Raw genomic sequence first — 6458 nt, 5'->3', positions numbered from 1 at the left:
GAAAAACAATTGAAGAGGCACAATTGCTTGATAATTAACTCAACATCTATTTCAAAATGGTGTTAGAAAGTGAGGCTCTTATATTGGGAGAAAACTTAGCGAAACCTCATGCTCTGTTAAGGTCAAATCTGTTTGGGACTTGCAAAAACACTGATGAGGTGAAAAGGGTACACTTATTGAATGATGCTGGACCAAACATGCCCTAAGGACATCCTGGAATGACTAGTTGAGAGATGAATTCTCCTTATTTTAAATTTGGAAAGCCGGGACGCTGATAATTTTACTTATTATTTTTTGAACTTGGTCACCATTTTTATAAGGACAACTTAAAGTAAAATAACCAGTAAAGGAATATTTTTTTGAATAAGTTTTTATTTTGTATTGTTTTGTTTTCTGAATGTGAAAACACAAATGGATGGTGGCATGTATGGACACAAATCCGTGACTGTAACATTTCTGGGAAAGGTGGCCCTTTTGTACCCTAAATGAGTCAGCAGCCCTGGAGTCATGCACTAATAATACCTCTTCTTTGTATATTAATATTTGGGATGGGAAATAATTTGTTTAAAATTAGCAGAAAGTTATTTAAATTTTATTTTCAGAAAAAAATTGTAAAGAAACGGGGAATTTGAAAAACTTGCTCTTGACATACATGTGATGGCTTAGGAAGAGGAAAATGCAGATAAGATTTTCAATTTAGTAGAATTACTCTTTTATTAATGGAGAATTAAAAACTTATGACAGTGGCTACAAACATGTATTAAAAATGGTTGGGAAAGCACATGGCGGGCAGGCAGGGCCCGGCAGTGGCCCTGAAGGAGCGGGTGGAGATGGAGATGATTCACCAAACCTGATCCCGGTTTTCATCCACGAGCTCTGCGATGAAGGCGTGCAGCTCCGTCTCAACAGTATTATGAAATTATCAACAATTGCTCTAGCACTTGGAGTAGAAAGGACTCTGAGCTGAATTGCTGCCATTCCTTACTAATACAATTTATGTTGAAGATGAGATGCTGTTAGCCGTTGCTGAGCAGCTGGGAAATTTCACTGGCGCTGTGCGAAGTCCCGACCTTGTGCACTGTCCGCTGCTTCCTTTGGAATGTCTGGCGACCTTGGAAGAGACTCTGGTTCGTGACAAGGCGGTGGAGTCCCTGAGGCAGATATCCCAGGAGCTTCCCCCTGTTTCCCTGGAAGCTCATTTTGTTATCTCTGGCGAAACGCCTAGCGAGTGTGGGTTGGTTCACTTCTCCAACATCTGCACGTAGTTTGTTCAGCGTTTGGTATCCCAGGGCTTCAAGTGTTGTCAAGGCACAAATTAGCCGGCGTTTCCGTTCCCTGTGCTCAGATGATGCATACACCAATGGTACGATGTGCTGCTGCTTTCAAGTTGGGTGAATTAGCAAAATTCTGGGATTAGAGAGTGTGAACAGTGAAGTTGTTCCATTGTTCGCTAATCTAGTTTTCGATTAACAGGATTCAGGGCGCCTCCTAGCTGCAGAAACTTGGACCAGTGTTGCCAAGTTACTGTTTCAGGATGACCTTGAGGCTTTGGTGATGCCTACATGTCCATAAGCAGCAGAAGACAAATCTTGGTGAGTTCGCTGTATGGTAGCTGACAATTTTTTAGAACTCTAGAAAGCTGTGGGTCCTAAAATCACCCTAAATGGCCTCATCTTTTCCTTTAGAACCTTCTTAAAGACTGTGAAATGGAAGTTGGAGCAGCTACTGACTACAAAGTGAAAGAACTTTTTGAGAACTTGCCCATTGAAGGTTAAAGAGACCATAATTATGAGTCAAATTCTGCCCTATATGAAGGAATTAGTATCTGATACCAATCAACATGTCAAATCAGCTCTAGCTTCTGTAATTATGAGGTTGCTTACCATTTTGGGTTAAGAGAATACCAATGAATATCATCTTTTTTTTTTTTTTTGGCTCAGTTAAAGGATGAGTGCCCTGAAGTTCATTTGAATATCATTTCCAATTTGGATGTGTAAATGAAGTGATTGCAATCCTTCAGCTATCTCAGTCTTTCCTTCCTGCCCTAGTGGAGCTGGCCAAGGGGAGGGTCCAGCCTGGCCATCATCGGCCACTGTTGGCAGGAAGCTGGGTGTGGAATTCTTTGATGAAAAGCTGAATTCTTTATGTATGGCCGGCCTTGTGGGCCATGTGTATGCTATTTGAGCAGCTGCCACAAACAATCTCATGAAACTATTTCAGAAGTTTTGAACAGAGAGGGTACAAAATACCATTGTTCCCAAAGTGTTAGTAATGGCAAATGATCCTAATTACTTGCACAGAATGACCACTTTATTCTGCATTAATGCACCCCCTGAAGCCTGTGGTCAGGAAATAATCACTAAGCAAATGCTGCCTATGCCGGTTTGGATATATTAGGTCTCCCAAAAGGTGCCATGATCTTTTAACCCAAGCTTGTTGGGTGGAAACTTTTGATTGTTTTCATGGAGATGTGACTCACCCAACTGTGGGTAATACCTTTGATTAGATAATTTCCATGGAGGTGTTACCCCACCCATTCAGGTGGGTCTTAATTAAATCACTGGAATCCTATAAGATGTCACAGACAGAAGTAGCTCAGAGCAGCTGAGAGAGACTTTTGGAGAGACACTGGGGAACCGATGCTTAGAGATGCCTGGAGATGCGGACAAAGGATGTTTGGAAATGCTTAGCTAAGAGATGCTAGCCCAGAGTTTGCTCTGGAGACGCTAAGAGAGACAAGCCCAGAGACATTTTGGCAAATTCCATTTTGAAACCCAACCTGGGAACAAAGGAACAGCTGATACCAGCCACATGCCTTCCCAGCTGACAGGGGTGTTCTGGATGCCATCGGCCATTCTTCAGTGAAGGTATCCTCTTGATGCCTTTGTTTGGACACATTTATGACCCTAGAACATTAAATTTGTAACCTAATAAATTCCCTTATAAAAGCCAATCCATTTCTGGTATTTTGCATAATGACAGCTTTAGCAAACTGGAACATTGTCCATCATATTATAAAAATGGCAAGAGACCAAGTAGCAAACATTCATTTCAATGTGGCCAAATCACTACAAAAAATTATATACTGATGCTTTACAGGGGTAAGTTAAACCAGATCTACAGATGTTAGGCCAAGATGAAGACATGAATATCAAATAATTTGCCCGGGAAGCTCTAAGTGTTCTTGCGTTGGCATAACAAGGAACTGAAAGGAAAAGACTTTGCTAAATTCTTATCACAGATTTCTAGTCAATGTTTTCTTAAACTGGGCAAAAAAATGGAAAACCTGCAAGATTTCATTCATACAAATGGCAACAACTTATAAGAAATCATATTTCAGCAACTTGACTCTTTCTAAAGATGAAATGGGACTGTTTTTTACTGTCTTCTTTGTTGGGATAATTATTTAAGCCATTTTATTGTTTCTGACCAGTTGCTGACATTTGGTATAGTCATCTCTTGATTGTTTCCTAATGATTTATCTGAGACTTTCTGGGCTCCTGGATTCTCACTGTTTAATTTGGGCCCCGGCCACTTAGTATTCCGCCAAAGCCTGGACGGGTTTGGACCAAGACACAGAGTGAGTATCTTGATGTTTACTTGTATCTGTGTGTGTGTGTCTCCATTATTTCAAGTTAAATATACATGATGTAGAATAACTTACTTTATAAAATCTCCATTTGGGAGACATATTGAGATTTGACTGTACTGAAAGCCACATTCTCCTGGACAATGATGGTCTGCATCAGTCTCACATGGAAGGGGAAGTGGATGCTCATGGTTAACATATTGGTGGTTTTGGTTCCCATTTGCTCGATTTTGACTATAATCACGTCATTCAGAAACCTAACTTGTGGCCACATCTTGCTGCTAATGTGTGATGTTGAAAACTAATTGAATCACAACGGCTCACCATTGTTGACTGCATTCACAACTGCATTCTTTTGAGAAACTTTAAATTTTGTGCCTCCTAATAAGCAGTAGTTCTGTTTGTGAGATTAAGTTTTGTATTTTTCTTGAGTAAAGCAACCACTGGTATAATACTGGGTAGATGGCCTGCTCTTTACCTGGTTATGCTTCCAGCATTAACAGTGTATAGTAGCTTTCCAAACTTAAGTTTCATTACTATTTTTTTTATATGGGTGATGCCAAAGTTTTATCATTTGAAATGTCTGAAATATATATCTGAATGTAGTTAAAAGGGGAAATATTAAGTTGTATATGTGGTACTGGAATAAAATTTTTTAAAAAATCCATGTAACTGCATAACAGAAACAGTGAATCCTAAATTAAATCAAGGACTATCGTTAATAGTACAATTACAAAAATGTGCTTTCATAAATTGTTACAAATGTTCCATACCAATGCATGCTGTCAATAATAGCATGGTAAGTGGGAATCCTGTATTTTATTTATGAGTGTTCTGTAAACCACAACTTCTCTAATTAAAAAAAAAAGGCCCTTCAATTGTTTTTTCCCCTAGGATAATAAAATAAAAGAGACAGACTTACAATACTCCCTATGATATAAGCCACTTTGGAACATTCCAGAGTACTATCTCTTTGTTAGTGTGTGGGTCATCTTGCATTGGGGTTATGTTGACAATATTTGAAAAACAATGAAAAAAACAAACAAAAACTATTGTATTTTGTGACCATATCTTTTAGGTAGGTGGGTGACACCATGACAAGAAGAGAAATGACTATAAGATGTAAGATCAGATCAGTTCAATTTCATGAAATAAGTAATTTCAGTTCAGCAGGGATTAAACAAGGAAGCAGAGAGGAAAACATTTGTGCTGTTCTTGATAGGGAGCGATTAAGCATTTCAAATTCAACTAATTCATTCAAAAAATATTTATTGAGTGCCTACTATGTGCTGGCACTCTTCCTCCATTTGCTTTGTCAGCTCCCAACTTCAGTGCGGATCTGTAGTTTTGGCAATGTCTTCTGCACTCCTATTTCCCCTGGCACCTCCCTCCCGCCCCTTAACTGTAGCGCTCAATTTTCCTGCATGCTGGTTCTGAGGACTGGGCTTTTTAATCCTTTGTTTCACCTTTGCAGTTTCCTTCCCTGGACCCTTCAGTCCTGCCTCAGACTTTGACTGTGTCACATCTCTGTAGCTTAATGAAGGCATTTCCTTAAGGGTGACTGTCTGACTCTGGAACACCGTCCACCCCGGAGTCCTTGCGGTTGTGCTAGTCCCAGGCCCTAGATCTGCCTAGGGAAGCCTCCGGCTTGCTTTTGCTGAGGTGGAAACCTCCTGCATTCATTTAGCCCGGCGCCCTGAGCCGTGTGCCACCGCACGCTTCCCTTGGAACATGGTGAATTGCCAGTCCCAGCACCTCCCTCCTGGTCTCTGTCTGGTCTTTCCTGGGAAGAATCTTTATTCCCAGTGGTTTACCTACTAAATATTAACAGAGGCTCCCCTTTCCGTCCTACATGTAACTTACTTTTACAAAGAATGTAAATTGTTCTCTGGCCTTACTGCAAATTAACTATTTCACTCCAGATAGCGTAACCTCAGAAGATTCTCACTGAGTTAAACACAAAATTGTACAGATTGACCAATGAAAACATTGTAATTCAGATTAGATAATTTTGAGGTTGAACAGTATGATGTTTAAAAAAAAAAAAAAAAAAACCCAGCAAATCCCGAACTGCCAGATTAAGTTTGTTTAATGATTTTTATAAAATGATGTAATTGGAGAATAAGGCTTCAAAAATAAATTGGCAGAGTAAGATTATAAGTGGGAAACAACTGCAAGCATCAAGTGAAATGCTCTCATTTCCTCTGCAGCAGATGTAAATCCCACAGTGCAGGCCTCTTCCAGGATTCTGTTGAAGCATGAGGAGGTCATGACTCGGAGCTGGTGCTATCGATCAGGATCACTTTGGCTACTCTACCGGTTTTACTTTCAACATTTGTCCTACATACAGAAGTTATACAAAATCAGAGCATAAGCACTAAAAGCAGAAAATGTTTTCATAGTGAGCCTTGTTCATGGCTTCTTGGATACTAGCTCGTTTGCTGAAACCATACAAATCATAAATGATGACCTTCTGTTAAGATCATTGAAAGAATCAAGAGAAACTGTCAATGAGAACAGAATAAACATCTCAGTGTTACAAATAAAACATAAGCAAAAAAGAACTGTTCTCTTTTCCTTCCCCTTCCTCACCCCAAAAGCCAGGCACTCTCATTTAAGCAGTTTAATTTGGGAAAAGAAGGTTAAGGAAAGAGCCTGAATTAGGGGTCTGAAGAGTCACCTATTTATTTTGAACTATTAGCTTGGGAAAGTGAGTTTCATTTTTCCTACTGTAATTAGAAATCACAATGAAGTTGGGTTGTGAGACGTGAATAAGTAGAGGAGTGTGAAAATGTTTTGCAAACAATAAAGTCATAGATGGGCCAGAGGCATTTATACCGGACACTGGTGTTTGAGGGCAGACTGGGAG

At 39.7% G+C, this 6458-nt stretch overlaps 1 pseudogene; it reads left to right on the top strand.

Moving 5' to 3' along the window:
• Positions 1 to 766: 766 nt before the first annotated feature.
• On the top strand, positions 767 to 3198 carry LOC119540490 (annotated as a pseudogene).
• The last annotated feature ends 3260 nt before the right edge of the window (positions 3199 to 6458 follow it).

Source organism: Choloepus didactylus, chromosome 7, assembly GCF_015220235.1.
Source record: "Choloepus didactylus isolate mChoDid1 chromosome 7, mChoDid1.pri, whole genome shotgun sequence".
Taxonomy (NCBI): domain Eukaryota; kingdom Metazoa; phylum Chordata; class Mammalia; order Pilosa; family Megalonychidae; genus Choloepus; species Choloepus didactylus.
The sequence above is the reverse complement of the archived record's forward strand: the minus strand, read 5'-3'. Positions and strand labels throughout refer to the sequence as shown.